This window comes from Rutidosis leptorrhynchoides, chromosome 6, assembly GCF_046630445.1.
Source record: "Rutidosis leptorrhynchoides isolate AG116_Rl617_1_P2 chromosome 6, CSIRO_AGI_Rlap_v1, whole genome shotgun sequence".
In the NCBI taxonomy this organism is placed as follows: domain Eukaryota; kingdom Viridiplantae; phylum Streptophyta; class Magnoliopsida; order Asterales; family Asteraceae; genus Rutidosis; species Rutidosis leptorrhynchoides.
The window spans coordinates 141,928,707-141,944,693 of NC_092338.1; the positions used below are offsets into that span (position 1 = coordinate 141,928,707).

The 15,987-nt window shown below is 33.4% G+C and overlaps 1 pseudogene; it reads left to right on the forward strand.

The window, feature by feature from the left end:
- LOC139856014 (trans-resveratrol di-O-methyltransferase-like) overlaps positions 1-10,615 on the forward strand; it is an 89,957-nt pseudogene extending 79,342 nt beyond the window's left edge.
- Positions 10,616-15,987: the final 5,372 nt, after the last annotated feature.

The following is a 15,987-nucleotide window of genomic DNA, read 5'->3' on the forward strand; positions in this document are numbered from 1 at the left end:
AGTCTTTCAAAAGTGTATAAATACATATTAAAACACTACATGTATATACATTTTAACTGAGTCGTTAAGTCATCGTTAGTCGTTACATGTAAGTGTTGTTTTGAAACCTTTAGGTTAACGATCTTGTTAAATGTTGTTAACCCAATGTTTATAATATCAAATGAGGTTTTAAATTATTATATTATAATGATATTATCATGTAGGAATATCTCTTAATATGATATATATACATTAAATGTCTTTACAACGATAATCGTTACATATATGTCTCGTTTAAAAATCATTAAGTTAGTAGTCTTGTTTTTGCATATGTAGTTCATGGTTAATATACTTAATGATATGTTTACTTATCATAGTATCATGTTAACTATATATATATCCATATATATGTCATCATATAGTTTATACAAGTTTTAACGTTCGTGAATCACCGGTCAACTTGGGTGGTCAATTGTCTATATGAAACATATTTCAATTAATCAAGTCTTAACAAGTTTGATTGCTTAACATGTTGGAAACATTTAATCATGTAAATATCAATCTCAATTAATATATATAAACATGAAAAATTTCGGGTCACTACAGTACCTACCCGTTAAATAAATTTCGTCCCGAAATTTTAAGCTGTTGAAGGTGTTGATGAATCTTCTGGAAATAGATGCGGGTATTTCTTCTTCATCTGATCTTCACGCTCCCAGGTGAACTCGGGTCCTCTACGAGCATTCCATCGAACCTTAACAATTGGTATCTTGTTTTGCTTAAGTCTTTTAACCTCACGATCCATTATTTCGACGGGTTCTTCGATGAATTGAAGTTTTTCGTTGATTTGGATTTCATCTAACGGAATAGTGAGATCTTCTTTAGCAAAACATTTCTTCAAATTCGAGACGTGGAAAGTGTTATGTACAGCCGCGAGTTGTTGAGGTAACTCAAGTCGGTAAGCTACTGGTCCGACACGATCAATAATCTTGAATGGTCCAATATACCTTGGATTTAATTTCCCTCGTTTACCAAATCGAACAACGCCTTTCCAAGGTGCAACTTTAAGCATGACCATCTCTCCAATTTCAAATTCTATATCTTTTCTTTTAATGTCAGCGTAGCTCTTTTGTTGACTTTGGGCGGTTTTCAACCGTTGTTGAATTTGGATGATCTTCTCGGTAGTTTCTTGTATAATCTCCGGACCCGTAATCTGTCTATCCCCCACTTCACTCCAACAAATCGGAGACCTGCACTTTCTACCATAAAGTGCTTCAAACGGCGCCATCTCAATGCTTGAATGGTAGCTGTTGTTGTAGGAAAATTCTGCTAACGGTAGATGTCGATCCCAACTGTTTCCGAAATCAATAACACATGCTCGTAGCATGTCTTCAAGCGTTTGTATCGTCCTTTCGCTCTGTCCATCAGTTTGTGGATGATAGACAGTACTCATGTCTAGACGAGTTCCTAATGCTTGCTGTAATGTCTGCCAGAATCTTGAAATAAATCTGCCATCCCTATCAGAGATAATAGAGATTGGTATTCCATGTCTGGAGATGACTTCCTTCAAATACAGTCGTGCTAACTTCTCCATCTTGTCATCTTCTCTTATTGGCAGAAAGTGTGCTGATTTGGTGAGACGATCAACTATTACCCAAATAGTATCAAAACCACTTGCAGTCCTTGGCAATTTAGTGATGAAATCCATGGTAATGTTTTTCCATTACCATTCCGGGATTTCGGGTTGTTAAAGTAGACCTGATGGTTTCTGATGCTCAGCTTTGACCTTAGAACACGTCAAACATTCTCCTACATATTTAGCAACATCGGCTTTCATACCCGGCCACCAAAAATGTTTCTTGAGATCCTTGTACATCTTCCCCGTTCCAGGATGTATTGAGTATCTGGTTTTACGAGCTTCTCTAAGTACCATTTCTCTCATATCTCCAAATTTTGGTACCCAAATCCTTTCAGCCCTATACCGGGTTCCGTCTTCCCGAATATTAAGATGCTTCTCCGATCCCTTGGGTATTTCATCCTTTAAATTTCCCTCTTTTAAAACTCCTTGTTGCGCCTCCTTTATTTGAGTAGTAAGGTTATTATGAATCATTATATTCATAGATTTTACTCGAATGGGTTCTCTGTCCTTCCTGCTCAAGGCATCGGCTACCACATTTGCCTTCCCCGGGTGGTAACGAATCTCAAAGTCGTAATCATTCAATAATTCAATCCACCTACGCTGCCTCATATTCAGTTGTTTCTGATTAAATATGTGTTGAAGACTTTTGTGGTCGGTATATATAATACTTTTGACCCCATATAAGTAGTGCCTCCAAGTCTTTAATGCAAAAACAACCGCGCCTAATTCCAAATCATGCGTCGTATAATTTTGTTCGTGAATCTTCAATTGTCTAGACGCATAAGCAATCACCTTCGTTCGTTGCATTAATACACAACCGAGACCTTGCTTTGATGCGTCACAATAAATCACAAAATCATCATTCCCTTCAGGCAATGACAATATAGGTGCCGTAGTTAGCTTTTTCTTCAATAACTGAAACGCTTTCTCTTGTTCATCATTCCATTCAAATTTCTTCCCTTTATGCGTTAATGCAGTCAAGGGTTTTGCTATTCTGGAAAAGTCTTGGATGAACCTTCTGTAGTAACCAGCTAGTCCTAAAAACTGGCGTATGTGTTTCGGAGTTTTCGGGGTTACCCACTTTTCAACAGTTTCTATCTTTGCCGGATCCACTTTAATACCTTCTTTGTTCACTATGTGACCGAGGAATTGAACTTCTTCCAACCAAAATGCACACTTTGAAAACTTAGCGTACAATTCTTCCCTCCTCAATACTTCTAACACCTTTCTCAAATGTTCACCGTGTTCTTGGTCATTCTTTGAGTAAATAAGTATGTCATCAATGAAAACAATGACAAACTTGTCAAGGTATGGTCCACACACTCGGTTCATAAGGTCCATGAACACAGCTGGTGCATTAGTTAAACCAAACGGCATGACCATAAACTCATAATGACCGTAACGTGTTCTGAAAGCAGTCTTTGGAATATCATCTTCTTTCACCCGCATTTGATGATACCCGGAACGTAAGTCAATCTTTGAATAAACAGACGAGCCTTGTAGTTGATCAAATAAGTCGTCGATTCTCGGTAGTGGGTAGCGGTTCTTGATGGTAAGTTTGTTCAACTCTCGGTAGTCGATACACAACCTGAATGTACCATCTTTCTTCTTGACAAACAAAACAGGAGCTCCCCACGGTGATGTGCTTGGTCGAATGAAACCACGCTCTAAAAGTTCTTGTAATTGGCTTTGCAGTTCTTTCATCTCACTGGGTGCGAGTCTGTAAGGAGCACGAGCTATTGGTGCAGCTCCTGGTACAAGATCTATTTGAAATTCAACGGATCGATGTGGGGGTAATCCTGGTAATTCTTTCGAAAATACATCGGGAAATTCTTTTGCAATGGGAACATCATTGATGCTCTTTTCTTCAGTTTGTACTTTCTCGACGTGTGCTAGAACAGCATAGCAACCTTTTCTTATTAGTTTTTGTGCCTTCAAATTACTAATAAGATGTAGCTTCGTATTGCCCTTTTCTCCGTACACCATTAAGGGTTTTCCTTTTTCTCATATAATGCGAATTGCATTTTTGTAACAAACGATCTCTGCTTTCACTTCTTTCAACCAGTCCATACCGATTATCACATCAAAACTCCCTAACTCTACTGGTATCAAATCAATCTTAAATGTTTCGCTAACCAGTTTAATTTCTCGATTCCGACATATATTATCTGCTGAAATTAATTTACCATTTGCTAATTCGAGTAAAAATTTACTATCCAAAGGCGTCAATGGACAACTTAATTTAGCACAAAAATCTCTACTCATATAGCTTCTATCTGCACCCGAATCAAATAAAACGTAAGCAGATTTATTGTCAATAAGAAACGTACCCGTAACAAGCTCCGGGTCTTCCTGTGCCTCTGCCGCATTAATATTGAAAACTCTTCCGCGGCCTTGTCCATTCGTGTTCTCCTGGTTCGGGCAATTTCTAATAATGTGGCCCGGTTTTCCACATTTATAACAAACTACATTGGCATAACTTGCTCCGACACTACTTGCTCTGCCATTACTCGTTCCGACACCATTTGTTCCTTTCGTTCTATTAACCCCTGGTCCGTAGACCTCACACTTCGCCGCGCTATGACCATTTCTTTTACACTTGTTGCAAAATTTGGTGCAGAACCCTGAGTGATACTTTTCACACCTTTGGCATAGCTGCTTCTGATTGTTGTTGTTGTTGCGGTAATTATTGTTGTTGGGATGATTGTTGTAGTTGCTGTTGTTGTTGTTGTTGTTGTTGTTGGGCCGTTTGTTGTAGTTGCGATTGATGTTGCGATTGTTGGGATAATTGTTGCGATTATTGTTGTAATTACTGTTGTTGTTGTATTGGTGATTTTTATCACCGTTTTCCTCCCACTTTCTTTTGACTTGCTTCACATTGGCCTCTTCAGCAGTCTGTTCTTTAATTCTTTCTTCAATCTGGTTCACTAGTTTGTGAGCCATTCTACATGCCTGTTGTATGGAGGCGGGCTCCTGTGAACTTATATCTTCTTGGATTCTTTCCGGTAATCCTTTCACAAACGCGTCGATCTTCTCTTCCTCATCTTCGAATGCTCCCGGACACAATAGGCACAATTCTGTGAATCGTCTTTCATACGTGGTAATATCAAATCCTTGGGTTCGTAACCCTCTAAGTTCTGTCTTGAGCTTATTGACCTCGGTTCTGGGACGGTACTTCTCGTTCATCAAGTGCTTGAATGCTGACCACGGTAGTGCGTACGCATCGTCTTGTCCCACCTGCTCTAGATAGGTATTCCACCATGTTAACGCAGAACCTGTGAAGGTATGCGTAGCGTACTTCACTTTGTCCTCTTCAGTACACTTACTTATGGCAAACACCGATTCGACCTTCTCGGTCCACCGTTTCAATCCGATCGGTCCTTCGGTTCCATCAAATTCCAAAGGTTTGCAGGCAGTGAATTCTTTATAGGTGCATCCTACACGATTTCCTGTACTGCTAGATCCAAGGTTATTGTTGGTATGTAGCGCAGCCTGTACTGCGGCTATGTTTGAAGCTAGAAAAGTACGAAATTCCTCTTCATTCATATTCACGGTGTGTCGAGTAGTCGGTGCCATTTCCTTCAAAATAGTCAAATGGAATAAGTTAATCATACAGAATATTAAGAGTAGTTAATAGTATTTCGTAGCATAATATGAACTCATTTATAAAAGCTTTTTCTTCATATTAGCGTTTTATAAGTTTAAATTCGGGTAGTACCTACCCGTTAAGTTCATACTTAGTAGCTAATATACAATTCAACTACTACAATTCTATATGAAAAACTGATTATAATAATATTTCGCATTCAAACTTTTACACAATATTTTACAAACTTACAATACCGCTTATTTTACATATAGCATGAAATATAGCACACAATAAATTTGATACAAGATGGTTGTGAAGATAATTCTAGCTAGTGCACAAGTCGTTCAGCAAAGGCAATAAAGACACGTAATTCATACGTCCAGAAACAAGTCATGCATTCTGGTTTTACTAGGACTACTTCCCATCCTTGGTCTTGTGGAACATAACCGTTATGGCCGTTGATAAGACAGCGTGTTGTAACGTCGTCAAAGGGACGAGGGTTACGTAATGTCCAACAGTCCCGTAACAATCTAAAAACCTCATTTCTTACCCTAATTACCGACTCCGTCACTTGTGGGAACGTTTTGTTTAATAGTTGTAGCCCGATGTTCTTGTTCTCACTTTGGTGAGAAGCGAACATTACTAATCCGTAAGCATAACATGCTTCTTTATGTTGCATGTTAGCCGCTTTTTCTAAATCACGAAGTCCAATATTCGGATATTTTGAGTCAAAATAATTTCTTAACCCATTGCGTAAAATAGCATTTGGGTTCCCCGCAATATATGCGTCAAAGTAAACACATCGTAACTTATGGATTTCCCAATGTGATATCCCCCATCTTTCGAATGAAAGCCTTTTATAAACCAAGGCATTCTTGGAACGTTCTTCGAATGTCTTACAAACTGATCTCGCCTTAAATAGTTGTGCCGAAGAATTCTGACCGACTCTAGACAAGATTTCATCAATCATGTCTCCGGGTAGGTCTCTTAAAATATTGGGTTGTCTATCCATTTTGTGTTTTTATACTGTAAAATAGACAAGAGTTAGATTCATAAAAAAAAATACTTATTAATACAAGCAATTTTTACATATATCATAAAGCATAAGCACACTATATTACTTATATTACACCACACGAATACAACTATCTTATTCCGACTCGCTTGTTTCTTCTTCTTCGGTTTTGGTTCGTTTTGCCAAGTTTCTAGGGATATATGATGTTCCCCTAATACGAGCCGTCGTTATCCACATTGGTTTAGAAAAACCTGGTGGTTTAGAGGTTCCCGGGTCATTGTTACAACTTAAGGACTTCGGGGGTTGACGATACATATAAAGTTCATCGGGGTTGGAATTAGATTTCTCTATTTTTATGCCCTTTCCCTTATTATTTTCTTTTGCCTTTTTAAATTCAGTTGGGGTAATTTCTATAACATCATCGGAATTCTCGTCGGAATCCGATTCATCGGAGAATTGGTAATCCTCCCAATATTTTGCTTCCTTGGCGGAAACACCATTGACCATAATTAACCTTGGTCGGTTGGTTGAGGATTTTCTTTTACTTAACCGTTTTATTATTTCCCCCACCGGTTCTATTTCTTCATCCGGTTCCGATTCTTCTTCCGGTTCCGATTCTTCTTCCGGTTCCGACTCTTCTTCCGGTTCCTCTTCGGGAACTTGTGAATCAGTCCACGAATCATTCCAATTTACATTTGACTCTTCATTATTATTAGGTGAGTCAATGGGACTTGTTCTAGAGGTAGACATCTATCACATAATATCAAACGCGTTAAGAGATTAATATGTCACATAATATTCACATGTTAAAAATATATAGTTTCCAACAAAATTTGTTAAGCAATCATTTTTCAAGTAAACACGGTCGAAGTCCAGACTCACTAATGCATCCTAACAAACTCGATAAGACACACTAATGCAAAATTCTGGTTCTCTAAGACCAACGCTCGGATACCAACTGAAATGTCCCGTTCTTATTGATTAAAAACGTTCAATATTAATTGATTTCGTTGCGAGGTTTTGACCTCTATATGAGACGTTTTTCAAAGACTGCATTCATTTTAAAACAAACCATAACCTTTATTTCATCAATAAAGGTTTAAAAAGCTTTACGTAGATTATCAAATAATGATAATCTAAAATATCCTGTTTACACAAGACCATTACATAATGGTTTACAATACAAATATGTTACAACAAAATAAGTTTCTTGAATGCAGTTTTTACACAATATCATACAAGCATGGACTCCAAATCTCGTCCTTATTTAAGTATGCAATAGCGGAAGCTCTTAATAATCACCTGAGAATAAACATGCTTAAAACGTCAACAAAAAATGTTGGTGAGTTATAGGTTTAACCTATATATATATATATATATATATATATATATATATATATATATATATATATATATATCAAATCATAATAATAGACCACAAGATTTCATATTTCAATACACATCCCATACATAGAGATAAAAATCATTCATATGGTGAACAACTGGTAACCGACATTAACAAGATGCATATATAAGAATATCCCCATCATTACGGGACACCCTTCGGATATGATATAAATTTCGAAGTACTAAAGCATCCGGTACTTTGGATGGGGTTTGTTAGGCCCAATAGATCTATCTTTAGGATTCGCGTCAATTAGGGTGTCTGTTCCCTAATTCTTAGATTACCAGACTTAATAAAAAGGGGCATATTCGATTTCGATAATTCAACCATAGAATGTAGTTTCACGTACTTGTGTCTATTTTGTAAATCATTTATAAAACATGCATGTATTCTCATCCCAAAAATATTAGATTTTAAAAGTGGGACTATAACTCACTTTCACAGATTTTTACTTCGTCGGGAAGTAAGACTTGGCCACTGGTTGATTCACGAACCTATAACAATATATACATATATATCAAAGTATGTTCAAAATATATTTACAACACTTTTAATATATTTTGATGTTTTAAGTTTATTAAGTCAGCTGTCCTCGTTAGTAACCTACAACTAGTTGTCCACAGTTAGATGTACAGAAATAAATCGATAAATATTATCTTGAATCAATCCACGACCCAGTGTATACGTATCTCAGTATTGATCACAACTCAAACTATATATATTTTGGAATCAACCTCAACCCTGTATAGCTAACTCCAACATTCACATATAGAGTGTCTATGGTTGTTCCGAAATATATATAGATGTGTCGACATGATAGGTCGAAACATTGTATACGTGTCTATGGTATCTCAAGATTACATAATATACAATACAAGTTGATTAAGTTATGGTTGGAATAAATTTGTTACCAATTTTCACGTAGCTAAAATGAGAAAAATTATCCAATCTTGTTTTACCCATAACTTCTTCATTTTAAATCCGTTTTGAGTGAATCAAATTGCTATGGTTTCATATTGAACTCTATTTTATGAATCTAAACAGAAAAAGTATAGGTTTATAGTCGGAAAAATAAGTTACAAGTCGTTTTTGTAAAGGTAGTCATTTCAGTCGAAAGAACGACGTCTAGATGACCATTTTAGAAAATATACTTCCACTTTGAGTTTAACCATAATTTTTGGATATAGTTTCATGTTCATAATAAAAATCATTTTCTCAGAATAACAACTTTTAAATCAAAGTTTATCATAGTTTTTAATTAACTAACCCAAAACAGCCCGCGGTGTTACTACGACGGCGTAAATCCGGTTTTACGGTGTTTTTCGTGTTTCCAGGTTTTAAATCATTAAGTTAGCATATCATATAGATATAGAACATGTGTTTAGTTGATTTTAAAAGTCAAGTTAGAAGGATTAACTTTTGTTTGCGAACAAGTTTAGAATTAACTAAACTATGTTCTAGTGATTACAAGTTTAAACCTTCGAATAAGATAGCTTTATATGTATGAATCGAATGATGTTATGAACATCATTACTACCTTAAGTTCCTTGGATAAACCTACTGGAAAAGAGAAAAATGGATCTAGCTTCAACGGATCCTTGGATGGCTCGAAGTTCTTGAAGCAGAATCATGACACGAAAACAAGTTCAAGTAAGATCATCACTTGAAATAAGATTGTTATAGTTATAGAAATTGAACCAAAGTTTGAATATGATTATTACCTTGTATTAGAATGATAACCTACTGTAAGAAACAAAGATTTCTTGAGGTTGGATGATCACCTTACAAGATTGGAAGTGAGCTAGCAAACTTGAAAGTATTCTTGATTTTATGTAACTAGAACTTGTAGAATATATGAAGAACACTTAGAACTTGAAGATAGAACTTGAGAGAGATTAATTAGATGAAGAAAATTGAAGAATGAAAGTGTTTGTAGGTGTTTTTGGTCGTTGGTGTATGGATTAGATATAAAGGATATGTAATTTTGTTTTCATGTAAATAAGTCATGAATGATTACTCATATTTTTGTAATTTTATGAGATATTTCATGCTAGTTGCCAAATGATGGTTCCTACATGTGTTAGGTGACTCACATGGGCTGCTAAGAGCTGATCATTGGAGTGTATATACCAATAGTACATACATCTAAAAGCTGTGTATTGTATGAGTACGAATACGGGTGCATACGAGTAGAATTGTTGATGAAACTGAACGAGGATGTAATTGTAAGCATTTTTGTTAAGTAGAAGTATTTTGATAAGTGTATTGAAGTCTTTCAAAAGTGTATAAATACATATTAAAACACTACATGTATATACATTTTAACTGAGTCGTTAAGTCATCGTTAGTCGTTACATGTAAGTGTTGTTTTGAAACCTTTAGGTTAACGATCTTGTTAAATGTTGTTAACCCAATGTTTATAATATCAAATGAGATTTTAAATTATTATATTATAATGATATTATCATGTAGGAATATCTCTTAATATGATATATATACATTAAATGTCTTTACAACGATAATCGTTACATATATGTCTCGTTTAAAAATCATTAAGTTAGTAGTCTTGTTTTTGCATATGTAGTTCATGGTTAATATACTTAATGATATGTTTACTTATCATAGTATCATGTTAACTATATATATATCCATATATATGTCATCATATAGTTTTTACAAGTTTTAACGTTCGTGAATCACCGGTCAACTTGGGTGGTCAATTGTCTATATGAAACATATTTCAATTAATCAAGTCTTAACAAGTTTGATTGCTTAACATGTTGGAAACATTTAATCATGTAAATATCAATCTCAATTAATATATATAAACATGAAAAAGTTCGGGTCACTACAGTTATGATGATTTATACGACGGAAAAACAAAGGACTGAAAAAGAATGGTCAAAGCTATTCATTAGTGGTGGCTTTAGTAGTTATACCATAACTCCAATTTTGGGGTTAAGATCTCTCATTGAAGTGTATCCATAGCTACTTGGTTACATTTCTTTGTTTAAGCCGTATGAGTGTTAACACCATTATGAATAAGTTTGTATGTTGTTTGTTTTCCTGTGATGTATCAATAAATGTTTACTTTTAATCATATCACCCTAAACACATTAGTCATGTATTTTAACATTAGTAGTACTTTCATAGATTATAATTGCTAGGAATTGGCAATCAACAATGATATAAAATAAACACATATTGGTGTTTATATTGGTTCATCTACTGTTCCAGAGTTTTTATTTGGAAAGAAAAGAAGAAAAAAAAACTGAAAAGAAAATTTTAAAAAATAGTATTTCTGAGTTTTTTTATGGAGGAAAACAGAAAACAGAAAAAAGTAAAAGGAATATTTAGCTTAGGTTCCTCTCTTAAATTTTCTTTTAAGGGTGTGTTTGGCGCGTAGCTTATTGGAGCTTATGAAAGCTTATGAGAGCTTGAGCTTATGATTTTAATAAATTCTAAGTCATAAGTTTCGTTTGGTAGACAAAAGAAGTAGAGCTTATGAAAATCATAAGCTCTGAAAAAATAAGATACTTATAGTAGCTTATTAAAAAAAGTAGAGCTTATGAAAAAAAGTAGAGCTTATGAACTGAAAAATAAGTTCCAGCTAGTTTACCAAACATTTGTAAAAAATAATAAGCTACCAGCTTCAAAAATAAGCTCTAGCTCCAGCTCCTGCTCATAAGTTCCAGCTCCAACTATAAGCTTCAGCTCCAGCTACTTTCGCCCAAACACACCCTAAATTGAAATATTTGAATCTCATTGTTTCTCTTCTCTTCTCTTCTCTTCTCTTCTCTTCTCTTCATTTTTATGTGTTGGATTGACAAATAAAATGGAGGGAAGTATTTATCGGGAATTATGGTATAACAAAATTCCACGGGTTGTTTTTTATTTTAATGTTTGTTTCTAATCAAACAAAGTTCGTGATGCTCGCAACGAAATCACAGCCGCATAAAATTCTTACAACTTGACTTTTAGCACTTGTTGTTTGACATATAGTATTCTTTAAATTAAATTTAAACTTAGGGCAACAATTAATATCTCGCACTAAATACTGAACGCACCAATAATCAATAAATCAATATCAATAAATGTATTTATGATAGGGGGCTGCTAGATGCTATAAATAATATCATCCATACACCCATTGTCGTATCAACCACACCACAATTTGTCTTCCTACGTCGTGGTACTGTGGTTACAACAATTTTCTTTTTCTTTTTTTGTGCACATACATTTTTTTGTTTCTATATGTCAAAAAGTTTCAGTTTTTTTTTTTTTTTTTTGGGTGGCATGTCTTTGTTTAGTTTTTATGCTGGTTGTTAGGCTTTTCTTTTGAAAGCCTCCCGTATCTTTTGGTTCTTTATAAAATTGTTTGCTTTTCAAAAAAAAAAAAATTTGTTTCTTGAGGTGGCCCCCCATTTTCTAGTTATAAATATGTACGTTAGACATTCTCGAATGTTATATTGAGTTGAAAAAAAATAAAATTAGTGTATTTTTCCATAGCAAATAACACATTAAATAGGAAACTACATAATTATCATATATAATTAATCTCTAACACTAATGTATAAGATAATATATTATCTAGACAAAATAGCGCCGTTGGTCCTTTATCTTTGTAGCAAACAACACGGATGACCTTTATCTATTATTTTGACCTCGATGACCTTCATCTTTCAAATTTTGGCATGGATGACCCCGTCTATTAACTCTGTTACATTTCAGACGTTAAGTTACATCACATGCTAGGCACGTGAGGGCAATATCGTCCCTTCCTATTCACGGATTTTTTTTTTTTATCTAAATCTGAATGACCTTTTTCATTTTGACCTCCCCTCTCCCTGCTCCTTTTCCTCTTTCCAGATCTGATTACCTTAAAACCAAACACATATCCAATCCAATGACCTTCACGGGGCTTTTTTGTGGATGAGAAGGCAATGAATAAATTCAAATAATAGGATTTGATAGTGGACTAATACGGTTGATTACAAAAATAATGAAATAATATAATAATGATTCCGTCATGTTGAAAAAAAAATATAAAAAACATTTGAAACATAAAATATTAAAAATAACTGAAGCTTAATATTAGAATTTAGGTCTGTTATCCCAGAGCTTAGTCCATGATTCTATTCTCTTCATGTGTTGATGAATTGTAAAGATAGCGAAAGCCGTTTACTTTATCAATAGTATACTCTGAAGCTGTTTGAATGTAAGCACACGTAATTGATCTGCCTGTCATATAAACATAAATTGATTCACACATTAATGAATAAGAATAGAACATTTATAAGTTAAAATGTATTTGTACGGGATATAATATTAGAGTAAAGAAAGGAAATATATATTTAATTACTTCATCTAAGTAGTTTTGCATAGTCGATAGCTTGCCAATTTGTTCAAACATGCTATTTTTATAATTCGACATAGCAATGGTATCGCCTTTGTTAACAAAGGGGTTTCCGACAAAAGTTCCTGATATACTTCTTTTCAAGTTATCCACTCTACTTATAATGTTGGACTTGTGTTGGATGGTTGTTTGTTTAAGTAATTGCATTCTTTCGGCTTGATATATTCTAATAAATCCAGGTGATTCAAAAGTAGCTGCGATTTGCCGAAAACAAAAATGTACCAAATATTCAAACATGTTTATTATAAAATGTTAATAAAAATCAAAATACAAAGGGAAGTGTCATTAACATAATCTTAGTTAAAAAAAAATGATAATTAAATCATACCGTAATAATATCAGATGGGCGAATTCCACCAATCCATATAACACAACTTTGAGCTGGCGACATCCATGTCAGATTGACAATAGACATGACACAGGTTCTTGCAGCAACTTTCTTTTTTGTTAATAGGTCATTTGTAATGATCGTTGATAAGTTTAATAATTGGTGAAATGTGTGCACTGTGAAGGCTAAGAATAAGATGGTCGAATTTTGATGACCAATCATTATAACAGCTAGCAAAGTTTGTAATGTCTACAGTGTTAAATAAAAAAAACTGTATAATTAACATGTAAATGACACTATGGTATTCTTTAGATGAAACATAGGGTATTCTTTTAACAATAAGATATAAAAATGTGTTTAAAAAGAACCTGATATAGAGTGTTGGGTACTGTTTTCCTGCAATTCATTTAATGTGTATATGAAACTGTACAGTATATTTGTAAACTCCTAAAAATGTTAAACTTATAATATTCATGTTTGATAACATACATTATTTTCAGAAATTATTAATAACTCTATGTTTTGTTGTAGGTGTTTTATCTTCCCTTCCAATTCGATAACATACGCCTACAAATATAACATGCAATGGTAGTTTAGTATGTATATATGAATAAAATATAATACTTAAAGATAGTTACGCTAAAGTGTAGAATTGCTAACATTTTTTCTCTCTCTAGTTTTTTTTGGCCGACTCGGCGTTTTTAGCTTTTTTCATTGTTAACTTGCATGAAGTAAGCATGAAATACATAGTCTCAATATAAATGAAAAAGTAGATACAATCAAAGTATAATAAACCAAAAAAGTATGTTGAGTTGCAATACCCTTTTCGCTTCACTGAGTGTTTGTTCGACACCATTGATCTTGATTGATCTTTTTTGTCTTACCATGTTTTGCAAAATAGTAATCATTTTAGTATATATTTATCATAAGCATCAATTAAAATAAGCAGATAATGTAAAATAATTACCCTATGTTCAATGTGGCACATACAGAGATTGAAACCATAAGCAATGAAGAATGATATAAGGTTAACATAGGTTAGAAGATTACGTACCTTAACAATTAAACGATAAACGATTGTATGATACTTGATGCTCCTTGTTGCGCTGAGTTTGCAATTAATTTTTTTATTCGAAACTCTCTGTGTTAAGCATTGATATTTGATATTTGATATGTAATAATATATATACGTATAAATATGTGACGACCCAAAAATTTTCGATCAAATTTAAACTTAAATCTTTATATGATTTCGACACGATAAGCAAAGTCTGTTAGGTTGAGTCTCAAAAATTTTGAACTGTTTTTATATATTCAATTGACCTTCGACCATTCCCGACGATTCACGAACTACTATTTGTATATATATATATATATATATATATATATATATATATATATATATACATACAAATAGTAGTTCGTGAATCGTCGGGAATTGTCGAAGGTCAATTGAATATATAAAAACAGTTCAAAATTTTTGAGACTCAACCTAACAGACTTTACTTATCGTGTCGAAATCATATAAAGATTTAATATATAGGATTTAATTGTAAGAACTAAATTGAAAAATAATAAACATTATAATAAAAGTTATTATTTAAAATGAATCTATAGATATAAATATATAAATAAAGTATATTAAAAATAAATATTAAATGATTGTAATACTCGTTGATGTTCCGATTGATATTAAGCAAGTTAAATTCGATTTTATGTGATTTTAAATTAAACGGTGATCCGAAAATGAGTTATATAAATCATAGGCTTATTAAAAGTATATTTAGGATCTAATTATTAAATTTTAACACTTTTTATATTTTACTCAGGATCGAGCGCGGACAGTGATTTAATTTTTATTTAATAGTTAATGATCAATATTATACAATAATGACTTAAATAAATAAAGGAATTCAATTTAAGAAATTGGGATTTTTTTTTTGTGTACTTTTATCCGCCACTAAAAAAAATCAACGGTGTACGAAATAATATCGTAATAAAACTGTTGGTAAGATATTTAATTAGATGCACGTTTATTATTATTAATATTATTATATTATTATATTATATATATATATATATATATATATATTCTCCATTGATTGAATGTGTAACTGAATTGCATAAGTTAAATGAGATTACTGTTGTTTCTTTTGCTTTTACACACAATCAAACAATTCAATCGGCTACTTTACTATTTAAAATTGAATCATTCTCTGCACGCTTTTCTCTCTTTCAATTTAATATATGAATTACTATTTGAAATCTACTGTTCGCGTTCTACTTTTTGTTTGTCAGAGAATCTTATTCTCTATATACATATACTTAAACATGTAGGTTGAGATAAGAGAGATACACATACATATTCCGATTCCATATAACTAGCACAATATCACTCCTACCATAACTCACCCGCCACCACTTCACTATGAAAACCACCATCAACAACCACTTTGTTTTTGTTCTCTGTTTCTAATATTCAAACACCCATTTTAACTAAGTGATGCAGTTTTCTATTTTCAATCAAAACTACTCAAGAACTCTAGGAATGCCATCAAAGACTGCTACCACTGGCATGTGTTCTGGTTCTTGCTCAGACCGAAACCCACTCTTAGT